This window comes from Macaca mulatta, chromosome 2 (genome assembly GCF_049350105.2).
Source record: "Macaca mulatta isolate MMU2019108-1 chromosome 2, T2T-MMU8v2.0, whole genome shotgun sequence".
NCBI lineage: Eukaryota > Metazoa > Chordata > Mammalia > Primates > Cercopithecidae > Macaca > Macaca mulatta.
The window spans coordinates 169,030,553-169,047,091 of record NC_133407.1 but is presented as its reverse complement, the minus strand read 5'-3'; the positions used below and the strand labels follow the sequence as shown (position 1 = coordinate 169,047,091).

Below are 16,539 nucleotides of genomic sequence, written 5' to 3'. Positions count from 1 at the left end.
AAACAACAACAAAAAAACCCCAAACTAACTGTTCAGTACATGCTCAGTACTTGGGTGATGGGATCATTCATACCCCAAACCTCAGCATCACACAACATACCCAGGTAACAAGCCTGCACATGTATCCTCTGAATCTAAAATAAAAGTTGAAAAGAAAAAAAAAAAACAAATTTGTAACTGTGTCAAGTTGTGTTTGACATCACTTTATAGAAATGAATTTATTCTTCTCCTCTATCATTTTCTCAGCAAAACTGAAACACACTTCTAGAGTGCAGGTCTTGATATAATCAGACATGAGAAAATGAGAACAGTTAGAGAAAATACAATTTTGCCATTGTAATTACCTCTTACAAACAGCCTTTCCTCTTTCCTGTTTTATGTGCAATGTGTACAGCAACAACAATAAAAATAAACAAAGACATGATTAACCAATCAACTTGTTTCTCCAAAGAGAGAAATAGTTAAGGGCTAAAGTGCCTTTCAATAATTAATTATAAGAGTCTTTAAACAGTATTCAGAGGTTACAGATTTCCATACCACAAATATATTAGGTTGATTCACAGAGTGGCCATCAAATACCCAGAAAGCAAATTACTTTTGACCAAAATGTATACATCAACAGTACGGTTAGGAATGTTTTCATAGAGGAGGACAGAACATACAGAACCAGTTCTCTATGGAGCCTAGCATAGTCTCCCGTGGACCAATCCACATAAGATAAGACCATCTACAGAGCACATTCTTCATATCACAGACTCTAGGTAAGAAGAAAGTATTCTCTAGGTAAGAGGAAGAAAAAGGTGAAGATTTCTCTCTTTAACACTTCCACTATGAAAGGAATGAGCTGACTACAGAACCATTTTCTTGAATATTTTTGTCTTGAGTGGGGATTTTATTCTTCCCTCACCACCCTAGGTAGAGCAGAATCACCAAAGTTATCTCATTATGGTAATGCCATAAATCCCATCTTATGGCAGTTGTGCACGATCCTGTGTTATGCGTCCAATAAAGTTTATTCAGAAAATATGTCAGCTTCATTAAACAGGGATCTGATGATCTGAACAAACCACTTATCTTGCTTTTGTGTCATATATTGGTATCCTTAGGTCTAAAATGAAAATCTTGGTTGGTGGGGCTATTTGCCAAGGATTCCCTGCCTTATGTAAGCAGAAACATCTAACCACAATTTTGAGCTTAACTGTGGGGAAGGAGGTGGAAGGTATATTGTACTAGTTTTTTCTAAGAAATGTTTTATAGCTTGAGGATATGTGAGGTCACAAATGTAACAACAATTGAACTAGTACCAACAGCCAAAGAGGCCAAGGATAAAGAAACCTGAAGCAAGAGAAAAAGGTGTATGTGTACATATACCAAGAAGCAAATGTTATCATTAATAATAATTATTGTTATTACAGCTATTAGAATGATGAGGCATTGATGGTTCACTTGGGTGAAATATATAATACATAAGCTAGAAAGAACCGTGGATAAACTTACGGCTCTTTTTAAAAGGCAGTTTATATTCTAGGTTTATGTGATATGAGACACATAATTTAATACCACATGTAAGAACAGGATGCTGAAAGAAGTGGAGAAGAGTTGCAGCTTTAAAATAGTATAGTGGCTAGTTCCTACTGGTCTTTTCTTGTTACACCTGCCTTAGCCAAGCCACCGATATAGTTCTAACCTTTTCTGATATTTTAATAATGATGACAGGCTCAGAGTAAAGGAGACAAAATAATCAGAAGATTCAGAGGGGAAAAAGAAATGGAAAGAAAAAAAAAGAGTTTGTATTGTTTATACCATCTAATCTGACAAATTTTATATATGCTCTCTGTTTGCTTGGGATAGTTTATTGCTGATGTTATGACTTTCTTTTTTTTTTTCCATATGCTTTGCTCTACCAGTTTTGGCTGAAAATATTTTGTATATGTCCATACTGTAAACCCTCATATTTTTCTAGAGATTTAGTGTGGTGGAGAAACTTTTTTCTTCCCCAAGGGTTAGGCACATCAATATTCAAGCTACTCACTTTCGAGGCCAATGGAAAATGTGCTCCTAAGATTAAATAGACCTGAGTAACACATAAATTCAGTTTATACTGATGCAGTATGTTGCACAGTTACAGCCTGAATTTCTGATGAGTGTAATACACCTGTTGGACAACACATCACTACTGAATAGTCACTGACCTACAATTCGAAGACAGCAAAACAACCTAAGTCTCCAGATACAGGTTCTCTACAGACAGCCTGATTCGTACACAGCATTCCTCATCTGTGGAACTCTGTATGTAAAGGATTTAGGCTAGCTATGGAAAGCTGGCTCATAGAGGGTTCTCTAAAATATTTTTAGAATAAACTAGAGCAATAATACAAGCACAGAGAGTACTCTTTGGTATACAATGCATAATTTCTTTCCCCCCAAACATGGTGTTTAAAAATACGATTCAGATTTTTATTACACAATTCCCCCTTTTACATATTTCTAAATGCCTCACATACCCATCACATGTTTTCCATGTCTGTCAATAACCTTAATTAAAAATTATAAACTTTTAAAGCCAGTGTTACATTTGATTTAAGTAGATTTGCCATATTTATCTGGTATTGGTTGGCTGCAGCCAGACTGGAGTTCTAAGTAATCAGGCAACTATGCTTTCCTTTCACCTCAGGTAAAGAATTGTATTCAACACATGCTTAAACCCAATAATAAGTATAATTAATGCTGTATAGATCTGGCATGCAAATTATCATCCTAAATTTGAGTCAAGTAAAAAAAGGACCAAAAGAAAATAGTTCCCCCAAGAAACCTAGCCAAATCTGTGAAATATTTCTCTAGGCAACCAAATTGCCCTCTGGCTTAAAGATGTGTCTAAGAATATTAGGGAACTCACTGATGAGATTTTACAATCAATTGTTACATGTTAGAAAATACGATCTCAGGATACTATGAAGAAAAACACTACTATATACAATAATAAGAACTATTTATCTGAATTGTTTTAACATTAACATGTAAAAAACATCCTGATGGATCTGAAATAATGATGTACTAAATGCTACGATGTCTGGGGTTTGCTTCAAAATAACATTGCGATATAGTGAGAAAATAACAGGCCATCATTGTGCAAGCTGGTGATGAATACATGGGAGTCCATTATAGTAATTTGTCTATATTCATGAATTTAAGATTTTTATGATAAAAAATTTAAAAACATATACTGATTTGAACTTTTATTTGTTTATTATTTGTTGACTGATTCATTTACTGTTTATGCAAGGTATTAAGGAGATATAAAAAATAGATAATAATAATAATGATGCTCTTGTTGGGCATTTAGGTTAAAAGAGCTATTCCTCTGCAGGAATATTATATATTTATTTTAAATGTTTACAAAGCCTATGTAATTACATATTTCTTAGGTTAAATTTTGAAAGCAGGACACAAAATTATATAGAAAGTATGATAACATCATGTTTTAAAAATATATCCTCAGGGGAAAATGAGAGTAAGGAAATATATCAAATGGTTATTAATGATTGGATTTAAATTATAGAAATAATTACTTTAATTTTTCTTCATTTTACTCCTATGTGTTTTTCTAAATTATTTTTAATGAGCATGCATCATTTTAAAATGAAAATAAATATTTATTCATTAGTGGAAAAGATGTGTTGTCCTTTCCCAAGGAGCTTTTCATTTACTGAAACAGAGAAACTGCAAACACACAGCATTGCCCTGATAGCTTAAATCTTCATACCTAGAAGGGAAATACACCCACAGGAAAAGAAACATCAATACAGATTTTATCTGATCATAGAAACATAAAGAGCTTTCTCTGTGTTGGATAGAAATAGGGAAGAAACTAGCTTGTTTGCAAGCCAGCAAAAGTGTGAAATTCAGGCCTTTTTGTGATGAGATCATTTTGTGATAAATGCAAAAGGAGCGACAAATTAAAGTTACCAAATAAGACTTTCCCTTGAGCTCCTGAGGCTTACAATAATATGAGTTTCTTTTGGGGTAGCATAGCAAGTAAAGCATGGGAGTGGGGAGGGAGGCGGAGCTACAATCCTGAAGGCTCCTGGCCTTCACTGGTGAGATGGATACGCTCTGAGAGACAGAGATAGATGTGCAACAGAATCAGAAACAACAACACAGTGACAACTATGGATTATGCACAATGGATGTGGAAAGTCTCTTTAGAAAACTATCTTTATTACCGCAAGAGATTATTTCCCTCATTTTATGCACATTCATATAAAGCGAAGTCAAGAGTGTAATTTTTAAAGATTTGGATGAATATGATGTTCATGACCAAACAGGCCTAGAAGGAGCCAGGCAGAACACAGTTAGATGCCAGGCAAGTCACCCTTTTCCTCCTCCTCCCTCTCCAGTATATTTGCCAGTGTATTTCAGTGCAGGTCAGCCTCTAGTAAAGTCAGTTGTTTCAAGCTCTGATTGGATAATACTTTATTCATACACTCCCAGTCTTGACCTGCACTCTTCTCCCAGTCATGGAAATATCAAGAATTCTAGAAGGCCACAATACCAATCTTTTCGAAACTTTACAAACTTTACAAATTTTCACTAAAAGACACCTAGAAAAATCTTCAAGCCTATGCTCACCTGTAGCCCTGGTCTTGGTCCTCTTACTTAACTGGTAAAAGAGGATAGTCATATTCATGTCTCTAAAGGGTATTTTCCCTTTAGGCTTGTTGGTAAGTACAAGAGCAATCATGCCTGATTTTAAGATTGATCCAAATGAAGCCAATGCATGTCAAATTTACAGAATACCACAGAATACTAATGGGTAGTTCAAAGAATCACCAAATGTGTTTGGAAGGTTTTGAGGTTTTTTTCAAAACATACAGCGTTCCACACAGGAAACATCAGTGCCCAACTTCACCCTATCACCCTTTCTGTCCACTCAGGAGTCTCCTTTGGAAATGTATCTCTCTGGAGGGTCTTCCAAACAAGTCCTTAGAGTACTTCCATCTTGTTTAGCAGAGTCATTCTAAAATATTTGCCAAAATCTGTGATAATCGGGAGGTCACGTTTCTTATTCTTCTAAATGCTGGTATTTCAAATGAACAAATAAACAAATAGGATATTAAAGATCTATCCTTTACCAATGTCAAAATATGTTCTGTCAAAATTTAGTATTGCTAAAGTTTAGACCCAAAGACTCACCACAGCCTTTGGATCTCATATTTTCTGAGGTTCATGGAAATATATTTGACTTCTTTGCACCTCAATATTTTGGACTGCCATTTAGAGATAATGAGAGTTACTTACCAGACAGCAATGTCATGAGGAATATCCTGTTAGTAATGATGAAACATTCTGAAATAAAAAGAGTACGGGTAAGTGCTAGGTATTTATTTTAATAAATGTATGACAACATGGTAATCATAGAAAATAACCCATTTATTCCTCACTTTGGGATACTGACTTAGTGGTAGTATACAAAAAGTAAAGGATGTTTCCCTTTGGGAATGGAAATGGAATTGTGCACTAAGAAAGTAGCTTTCGTAACTGCCTGCACGTTTTACTTTAAGGTCTCTAACCAGTTGCAACCAGTTATGAATGACTTGTTGCCCATTTCTGCAATTCACTGTAACTTTGTACTGAGAAGGTTATGTTTTATGGTTAATTATCCATGGTCTGTTTAAAAAAATAAATCAAACCATTGTAAACCACTAGGATTTGCAGCTCCATTTGAACTTTACTGTAATTTTGATCAAACATTTTGTCAACAAAAACAAACTGGTTTCTCTTTGTTTTTAGTTGTTTGTTATTTGTGTTATAAATATTGTGGCAATGGTGGGAGAATAAGCTATGGATTATTTACCCTCGGTTTCATGAGTTGTGAGTTATTGGCCTTATCCTCCTTTATGAGTATAAATAAATGTATAGTATTATATTCCAAGTCCTGTAAGACAAATGGAACGAGTGAACTGAAACCTTTTCGATCCAAAATCTTTTACGCGAAGTCATAGAACAACAAAACAAAACCCAAATTAACATTTAAAAAGCTTCTACTGTGGAGCAACAAAGTCTTTAAATATTATATAATCTGCATTTAAAAAATTGCTCGTCTAACAGGCAGCAGTCTATCAATCATTCTACAAGCTTTTCAGTGCCTTTAACATTTAGAAGCTACATGTGGTTTTCCCACAGATCACCCAGCACCCCCAATACCACTACCACAATGAAAGCCTTGAAAATGGCCAGCATGATTACTTTAAGCCAAAATAGATTTAGAAAAATCAGGAATTCATGTAGCTAAAAGTAATGTAACACTATATAAAAGAAGAACCCTATAGAATTTTTTTAATAGTTACCATCCTCAGACCTACATAAACAAAAGAAGTCCAAAAACAATTGTCCAGAGAAAATAAGAAAAGCCAAGATTCAAAGGACCCTGTGGCAGAGTGCATGAGGAGCATATTCGATAGCTAGAATCATAAGCACCTAACACATTTGCATATGAAACTTAATGAGGATCACCAAAGTAGCTTGCCAAAAATTATGTCTGTTAAATGAGCCAACAGTCTATGCAGCACCAACCCCTAAAAAGAACCTCTAGGAAAGACGTAAAATTGTCTTCTGAAATTTGCTTCTTTTATAAAGGCAGAAAGGATAACAAGGGTTTCCTCATAAAATGAAGTGATTGGTCCACTACTAGAACCTGAAGAGTTCTGTATCAGATTTCTTCTTACCTTTATTACTTGCATGGCTTACTGCTTACCTGCATCAGCACTCTGAAGGGATGGCCATAGCAGGTCCCTTACCAGTTCACTGAAACATGGAAAATATTTATGATGGTACTACTATGTGCTAGACACAACTGGACTGATTCTGCTTGAAAAGGTAAGTCAGTAACTGAGGTTCTTGTTGCCGCATTAAAAGAAAAAATCTATCCCTACTGCCAACAACAATAAGAAAAGCTAGGATGAAAGAGTTGTTAAAGACTTATGAAAAATTTGAAACTGTTTAAAATTCTCCCTAGCTTCTTTTCTTGCATGTCCACAGAACAGAAAACTTAGGCCTGCCACCTGTCCTAAGCCTGGATCCCGTATTAAAAAAATAAAAAAAATAGAAAAATGAGAAACAGCTAATGTGTTCCCAAGGCCTTGGTTACAACAGAAAATGAGAGCCGAGAAGTCTACATTGGCACACATCGAGCTTTGAAAGGTCAGTCCTGCCCTAGCATGGTTCAGAGAGCGTGAAAACCCACCAAGATGAAAATGGAAGCTATTCTGACAACAGGAGGCAGGGAGAAAGTTCAAAGAATTTTCCTCTGCTTCTTTTATAACGAGATACCTTCAACTATTTTTGACAAACAATAAAATGCAAATCTCCCTCACTTTTGTGTTGTAAGTTTTTTTTTTTTTTTTTTAATCTAAGCAACCCATTTGAAAATTAGGGTACTCAGAATAACTTCTTGTATACAGAACTACACATTTAAAAAAGCTTTGTGCAGATTGTTAATCATATTAAAATTACATCATAAACAATGCACTTTACATAGGGCAAATGTTTTATGTTTTTTTCTTTTGACAATCAGGCACCTACATGCAAAATTGCATATTGGAATCCAAACTCAACTATAACACATGTAGAGGAACCCTTAGAAAAATGCATGTGGGAATATGATTTCCTAGTCAGAGACGAGAATATTCTGACCAATTTTCATTACTTCTCTGCAATAAATTTATCTGAGCTATAGATCCTGTTAAGAAAATAAAGCTAAACGGAAATGTATTGATAAAATACATTAAATATATATACTAGCTTAGGCATTATTCATATTAAGATCAGAAAAGATTTCCCCAAGTCATCATAAATACAGAGATGGGATAATACCAATAATCTTGATCACCCAGTTATTGAAACAGAGAACCACATATGTGGGCAATAAAACTTTTGATTTTTATCTTGTGCACCGGATTTTTCCATACAAAGGAATTCTAAATTACAATAGTTAACATATAAGACAGTGTTAAAATAATTCATAACTTGAGTAAAATCAAATGAACCAATTTCTTATGGCTTTAATATCCAGAAGTAACGTATGATCTTTTTTTTTTTAATTTATTTATTATTATTATACTTTAAGTTGTAGGGTACATGTGCATAACGTGCAGGTTTGTTACATATGTATACTTGTGCCATGTTGGTGTGCTGCACCCATCAACTCGTCATTTACATCAGGTATAACTCCCAATGCAATCCCTCCCCCCTCCCCCCTCCCCATGATAGGTCCCTGTGTGTGATGTTCCCCTTCCTGAGTCCAAGTGATCTCATTGTTCAGTTCCCACCTATGAGTGAGAACATGCGGTGTTTGGTTTTCTGTTCTTGTGATAGTTTGCTAAGAATGATGGTTTCCAGCTGCATCCATGTCCCTACAAAGGACGCAAACTCATCCTTTTTGATGGCTGCATAGTATTCCATGGTGTATATGTGCCACATTTTCTTAATCCAATCTGTCACTGATGGACATTTGGGTTGATTCCAAGTCTTTGCTATTGTGAATAGTGCTGCAATAAACATACGTGTGCATGTGTCTTTATAGCAGCATAATTTATAATCCTTTGGGTATATACCCAGTAATGGGATGGCTGGGTCATATGGTACATCTAGTTCTAGATCCTTGAGGAATCGCCATACTGTTTTTAAAGAATGATGCTGATCTGAGATACAAGGAGATCAAGTGCTTCAATAGTTCCTCCTCACACACTAATGATAGCATCCATCCTCTCCCCACCCACCTCCCACCTTTTCTGGTTGTATTAAAAACAATCAAAACTACCTTTCACACACCTGAACTTAATTTCTTCTAAGAGGTGCCTAATAGTGCCTAGGGCTGTACTACCACTTTATATCCATTTTATGACCACTTGATAGGCAGAAACTAAAAAGGAAGACCAAAACAAAACAAAAAATCCCTCCAACCTCCCTTATCAGACGAATGCCTAGTTTCCAGAGGACATCAATCAGTTAAGCAAAACCAAATATTATAACAGGGAAGAAGGACTGATAAATTGCATACGAATCTCACTGTGCTCCCACTTAAGCTGGAAAGGGAGTTATTCCAATGAAAGAAAGGGGCGGGGCGTTGTGGAAAGGGGGGAAGGGCTACAGAAAGAGCGAGAGAGAAAGGGAGAGAAAGACATTAAGAAGGCAGTACAGTGAAACCAAGGGTGTTCCAGGGAGAAATGTGACAGAAAGTTCTAAATGAGAATTACAGAAACTACTCCTTCTTAAATAAAACTGTTGTTTAGATGATGAATTCTATAGAAAGTCTCAATTAACTGTCTCTGTTGTAGCATCTAGATGTTTTCTCTTTCATTAAGACTTTGGGGTTTGAATGTACTTTGTCCAAAAAAAAAAAAAAAAGAAAAAAAGAAAAAAAAAACCCAAAAAGCATTAGAGCTTTATATAGTTCCCAAAGTAAAAAGCAAGAGAAAGATGGGTTTATACAACTGGCTTTTTTACATAAATATTACATCAGGATACATTTCAAGTGAAAACACACAAACACACACACACCCGTCTTCCTTATACTCTTTCTATTTTAAAATTCATTTCATACTTTAAATGTTGTTGGTTTTTCACAAAATAAGTAAAAACGAAGTCAAAACATCTCAAAATAAGTTGCCTTATATCACCTGGAAAATTAACCCACCATACAGGTCACAATGTCTCGTTTAAAGCCAGTTAAGGTGCTGACAATTATGGGACATTTTGCTGCAGCCTAGGGCAACTAGAAAGGGCCATGGATGTTAACTAACTCCCTTCTAAACAGTCTGAGAAAAGGGAAAAAAAAAACTGTAAGTTTCCCCATCTGTTATTTCCCTTTTTTCTTTTTGGCTGTGGAAAAGTAAAATTATGCAAGAGCTTTTGAATGTAAAGGCTGTGTGTGCTTTTTCCCTTTTTGTCTCTGTGTACCGGTTAAGTGATGTTGCGTAACTGAGTACAGAGTAGGCGGTTAGCGTTTACTATTGATTTACACTATGCCATCTAATGAATTCAGAACACTAAAAAGAAAGGAGCAGGAGAGGGAGGGAGGAAAAAGAGAAAGGGAGAAATAGGGAGAGGAATAAAAAGGAACGAAGGAGAGGAAGAAAGAGCTTATTCAGAGAAACAGTTCTAATGACTGGAATAGGTTCATTTTTATTTCTTTTAGCTCTGACTTTTGGTTATTGTTCAGCTCTCACAAAAAAAATGGTCTTGGGCTGGTGACCCCAATATTCCAATCTATTTCCAATAAGGATTAGTGGCAGGTGAATGTCTGAAAGTTCTAATGTGTCAAATTACTTGAAAACCATTTCACTAAACTGTCAGACTCCTCCATATGCATCTATTTATGATTCTCTCTATGCATTTGTGAATCTGTATCTGTGATCACCATTGCTTTGGTCCTACTGGCTTACCCAATCAAAAATATTATTTGAAATATACCACAGGAATATCATCAGGGCAAAGAGAAATACATTCTATTTTACCCATCTCCTTTAAAAATACATAAAGAACATACTTAGAAATCTTTAAATAGATCACTATTTTACTTTGAAAACAGACATGCCACAAATTGTTTGGCTGAACAAAACAGCCCAGTATAGGACAATAAAAGAGAAATAGGCAAAATGAGGAAGAACAGTAAACTGAGGAACAATATTCATAAAGAAATTTAAATAATTTCTTATGTCTATGGAGAGCCTTTAACATTTGTTTGGGTGGATTACAGGCATTCTCAGTCTTTGAATGCTGCTCAGTGCTTCCCATGCCATATAATGAATTCCCAAAGCTTGGACCAGAAAGAAAGGGTGAAGTTGTTTCTGCTGCTAGGTACAGGTCCTTCCTGTACCTGAGTGCCCTCCTATGGCTGAGAACCACCACTAAGGTGAGAAAGAGAAAGAGAAGCTCTCTTTAGTAATCAGCTGAAAAGCTGGGCAGGGAACTTGGTTTCTCCATCAATGTGTGTTTGCAAATAATGACTGGGAGAAATCACGGGAGGTTATCCAAAGGAAAGAACAAGAGTTGGGGTTTCTAGTCATCCAGTTGTCTTCTCTTTTCAGCCATCTGAGCTTAGAAAATATTAAACTGATGCCTACTCTATCCACTTCTCAAAGATGCTTTAATGACCAATGGTGGTATGCACACAGTTGTATACCCAGCACTTAGCATGGTGCTTGGCACATTTTCTATATTCAGCAAATATTTATTGAAACTGAAAAATGATTATGGGAGAAATATCTCTGTAGAAAGAGTGCACTAGAAAGGCCTCAGAAAAATATATTCCAATGTTTTCAAGAAATCTTAGGCTATATTGCTCTATCATTAATCTGCAGACAGAATAATACTGTAAAAGAAATATTAGGCTGTTATTTAGGGGTCAGTTGACTTCAGTTCCATTTTATTAGGAAAAAGCTTAACAAAAATTATAATACTGATAACATCAGCAAAGTTTTGTGTTCATTTCCACCAGCCCTTTTAGGCTGTCTTTCATTTCAGTCTTGGGCACAGAAAAGTCCATTTTAATTTCCATGGACACATTCTAAAGAAAGTCATGGGATATCAACGTAATTCATCTTTTAAAAAATACTGAGACAAATATAGGCATTTAGTAATGGAAGAGAATATGGCTTTTTGTTTAAGGGCAAGGCAGGTTGAGTTTTGATTAGGTTACACAAATTAAAATTACTAGAAGGACAACCAAGAATGTACTGATTTCCATTTTCTTGGTTAAACAGTTTTTTTTTTTTTTTTTTTTTTTTAAGAAAAAAAAATTCTGGCTTAGAAAGTCAGAAATGCCATCTTTCAGTTAATTGGAGAATAAGACTTTTAGAAAAATAATTGCAACTACAATTTCTCAAAAATTCCAGTGGAAGATTCAACTTAAAGCATGTTTAGCAATAGTAGCTATATTCTTTTAAAAAATGGGGCTACCATCTTGTTAATTCTGTAGGACTAAGCACGTAGATCTTAGTCAAAACCCTCAGGAAGCCTTCTCTCTCTCTCTCTCTCTCTCTCTCTCTCTCTCTCTCTCTCTCTCATTTTGGTCATCTGTTTAATGTAATCGGATTCAGCAACTTCTTTCAATAAGCATCCTGGCAGTATGTCAACAAGATCATTCCATGTACTCTTTCATTTCATGATTCTTAAAAGTGGATGAGAACTTGCCTGTCCTTCTTCATTTTATATATGAAGATTCTGAGACTCAGAATTAATTTCCTCAAAGGCATATATTTTGAGGCAGAGCTGGGACTAGTATCTAAAGCTCACAGTTCGTTTTTTTCACAGCACAGACTAAATCAAAGTTGTATAAATTCAATCTTATTTTAAATGCCATAGGGGAAGATTTCAAAGGATTCTTTTATAAGACAAGGAATTCTTACATTATGTAAAATGTTCACCTCAAAGCTATCTTATACTTTTTTTTAATCTTAAATGTGAGCCTGCTATTCAAATTGTTGCTTCTCCTTTTCCTTGTCTTAATTTTTGACTCTTCAGAGTCTTTGCCTCCTGTCCTCTCACTTCTACTCTGTGTCTACTTCATATATGGCCCTTCCTGACTTTATATTCTTCCTTTTTTCTCTCTTTTAATCTGTTTATCCAAACTTTTATTTATTCTTGTTCCTCATAGAAATGATTTCCTTGTTAATGTGATATCCTCAGAAATTATAAAGGAAGAAAAAGTGTAAATTTAGTATTATTACAATGAATAGGCCTTTGATTTATATTTAAAACAAAACTGCAGTAAGATATTGACAGAGTAAACTAAAGCTATAGGCTGCCCTATAGAAAGTTACAGCTGTCTAGACCTCCATATTATCAATATAGGGGATAGCATTTCAAAGTATCTCATCAAAGACAGAGAGCAAAGGCTCATGATCTCCAGACCACTCATTTCCCACCACACCAGGACACCTTTTGTTTCCCTTTTCTTTCTTTCCCTTCTACATTACAGATATTTGAGACTGATTACGGCACAGCAGGAGGAGATCCAGAGAAATCTCAGTGGCTTAATGTGGTCAAACTCTCTCAATTCCAAAAGAAAGTCAGAAAGACCTGCACACTAAAATTGTACTTACACAGAAAATGAACTCTGAGGAGGTTAAAAGAGTCTTCTGACACGAGAAAGTAGTCTCTGGATAGCAGGGACATTGCTGCCAAAATCATTGTAATTAAGATTGGGTCATTGTTTCCATTATAAACCTTATGCTTATAGGGTTTGTAATTCAGTTAAAATGATCAGCTGTAGGCTGAAATGCAGCTCCAAGTATCTTAGAGTGGGAGGTGTTTCTCCCCTCCTATTCCTTAAAAAAGAAAACACATAGCAACTATTTAATAATTTCAATGAGAGTTGTATTCTGACCCTTCCCCTACAAAAGGTAGTTAATCAATGAGCTTAATCTAGAGTGAGCCAAGGTGAGCAACATCCACTGTGGAATGAAGCACATTAACCTGGCATATGAATGGGCAATAAAAGTATTTCCTATTATTTCATAAGGCTTAATGTACACCACTCCATTCCCCTGTATTGATGTGAACAGGCTTTCAGCAACACTTTGTTGAAAAGTCTTCCACTTCTCTTTGTTAACTTAATATTGTAGGAAACATTACAATTACAGGAGACAGGAATTTCTGATGGTTTCCTTAGATTTCTTTCCTCCTAAGCTCGTTCTCAGGGTCACTATTAGATAATCAATAATTTCTAAAATCCCTTGCTCCTGTTTCTTTAGCATTGTCTACAATATCTGATAGTTACAGTATAATGCTATGTGCCACCATGGTGTGGAGGGACTAGGGAGGAAATCATGGCTATATATTAAAATTAACAGGCCGAGGAAACTGGTATTTATTGAGTACATACTATATGACATATATTCCATTAATATTATGTCATTTAATACAAACCTGTGGTGAAGTAGCTGTGGCCCATGTTTTACAGATTAGCAACACAGTTAAAGAGCTGTTAGCTAACCTGCGTAAGGAAACAGAGCGAATTAAAAAAGTGGCGAAGTGAGGTTTGAATCAAGATCTGTTTGACTCCCTGGCCCATATGCACTGCAATGCACTGCAACACCAGAAACAGAATATGAAACCAACTAACTGAAAAAAAAAATTCTCCATGCCAACGATGAGAGAGCTACCTCATGCTCCAAGTAGGAGGTAGAAAGGGTAAATGACTCCTAAAAAGAGATTCTTGCTTTGCTCTTGGCTCTGATAAATCCCTGTTTATTCATATGCAAATATCCAAATGCATATTTGGAAAATGTTTTGTCTTAGATAAGAAAATGCACAATCTCCTAGAAACCTTTAAATGAGACCAGACATTTGAATGTTTACAAAAATTCCTTTAAAGATTTATATTAGGAGAAAGTTTTAAAACATAACGCATAAAACAATCAGATGATTGGTTAGGCATGGTGACTATAGTCACCATGGGAGTCACTTTGGGAGGCTGAGGTGGGTGCATGGCTTGAGCCCAGGAGTTCCAGACCAGCCTAGACAACATGGTGGAACCCCACCTCTACAAAACACAGCAAAAAAAAAAAAAAAAAAAAAAAAAATTAGCAGGCATGGTGGCATGTGACTGTAGTCCCAGCTACTCTGGAGGCTGAGACTGAGGCTGAGGCTGAGGCTGAGGATTGATTTAGCCCAGGAGACTGAGGCTGCAGTGAGCCATGATCGTGCTACTGCACTCCAGTCTGAGCGAGAGAACGAGACCCTGTCTCAAATCCCCCAACCCCAAAAATCAGATGATTAATACAACATTAACACTTCAATCTGGATGTGTGTTTTGTGTGTGTGTGTGTCTATGTGCATATAAACATACAAATATACACATACACAAATTTTTTTGTCTTTGCCAAAATTTCTGGTAATTATTATAAAGTACTTGACAAAAGCTAAACAGTAAATATGCTACACCAGGAGAAAAGGAAACAGAACAAGAAAAGAGGAGTACGGGTATGTAAATACTTCCCTCAGAAATCTAACCCTAAGACATTTTGTAAGCTAAATGGGACATAGTGCTTTAGTCTAAATTGTGTGTGTGTGGGGGTGTGTATGTGTGTAAAGATAAAGGAGTTTTAATATGTTATTTTGGCAAGTGATTATTTTTCTAAAATCTTTGCTGAATCGTTTTATGTAGATATACTATAATACCCTTGAATAAATAAACACTTGTTCAAGTTAACATTAGAGCTTATCAGGTAAATAACAGAATTTAAAAAAGTCTGTAGTCTGAAACACTGTAAAGTGTGCCAACTTTACACATTACATTATTTGTTCAAAATAATTTGTAAATTGAAAAGTACTCCATTTTATTCACACAATGCAATTTTTTAAATGAATCTTACACAAGTTTGTGTGTGTGTGTGTGTTAGGGAGAGAGAGAGAGTGTGCGTGTGTGATCCTCAAGACCACTAAGGCAGTCTTTAAAAATATTTTAAAACCATAATTTGGAGAAGAACTTAACAACAAAGTACTGAAGCCAGATTTGAGAGAAGAAGAATGAACAGTTCTTCAGGAAGCACCAATACATTCCTTAACATTCAGTAAGTCTTTATTGCTTTGCCCTTCCTTCCTTTTTTTCCTCCAGTCTAAACTCTGATGTGGAGCAGAAGTTACGAGGAACACATATTCTGGACCCTCTTCTCTCATCCCTGTAAGGAAAACCAATGGTAGACTAATGGTAGACTAATAGTAGACTAATGACAGAAAAAGCAATTGCAACAACATTGGCAGTTTTGTGGTACTGGGAAAAAGTAGGCTTTGTATTTGTACATTTTTGTACATTTCAAGGAATTTCTTCAAATTTTAGCTTCTTTGAATGTTCCTACAACAAAGCTGAGGAGGAGATAAGATCTGTTAGGGAAATAGATGAGGTTTACAGAGGGAAAAAGGAGGCACTACTTTTTTTTTTTTTTCCAAATAGCATTCAAACACATGAGCAAGATATAACTTGCAACATTAAAAAGTAAATTAGCTAGCTAAAAATAACTCACAATACCCTTCTCACTAAAACAAAATAAAATAAAGCAAAAACTCACAACCAATTATTTTGACTGGTAAAAACAGACAGTGATATGAAAGTAACAGATGGAAGCCCAGTTTTACTCACACAACACACTCACTAAAGACAATTGCAAGCATCCCCATGACAATAACTTAACAATGGTCACTTTAGCCTGAGATATCTCCTTTAGGTGAGTTTCCTTAAAGACTTCAGAGGGGCTTGTAGAAAATACTGTAGAATGAAACCAACTCATCTGTCTATACCTAGAAATAGGCGAGAGTTGCAAATCACAGCCTGTGGACAAAAGGGATCCAGGTGTCACATTTGCCAAATCTTTTTGCAAGACTGGAATAGCTTTTCTTATTTATTTTTTGTTGTATGGCAGTATTTGTAGGAGAGGTGACATTTCTGTACTTTGAAAAACACAACACTACACAGCACCTAAAAACTTTCCTAAATCAAATAATTAACAGTAATAAATCTTCCTGCTAATTTCTCCTCAA

At 35.6% G+C, this 16,539-nt stretch overlaps 1 protein-coding gene across 47 annotated transcripts in view; it reads right to left on the bottom strand.

The window, feature by feature from the left end:
• ZBTB20 (zinc finger and BTB domain containing 20) overlaps positions 1-16,539 on the bottom strand; it is an 814,450-nt gene that overhangs the window by 358,619 nt on the left and 439,292 nt on the right. For all 47 annotated transcript variants that reach the window (XM_077993859.1, XM_077993890.1, XM_077993875.1 and 44 more), the window contains one exon: positions 5,299-5,346. The gene's annotated coding sequence lies outside the window, so the exon portion shown is untranslated. The remainder of the gene's footprint in view (positions 1-5,298; positions 5,347-16,539) is intronic.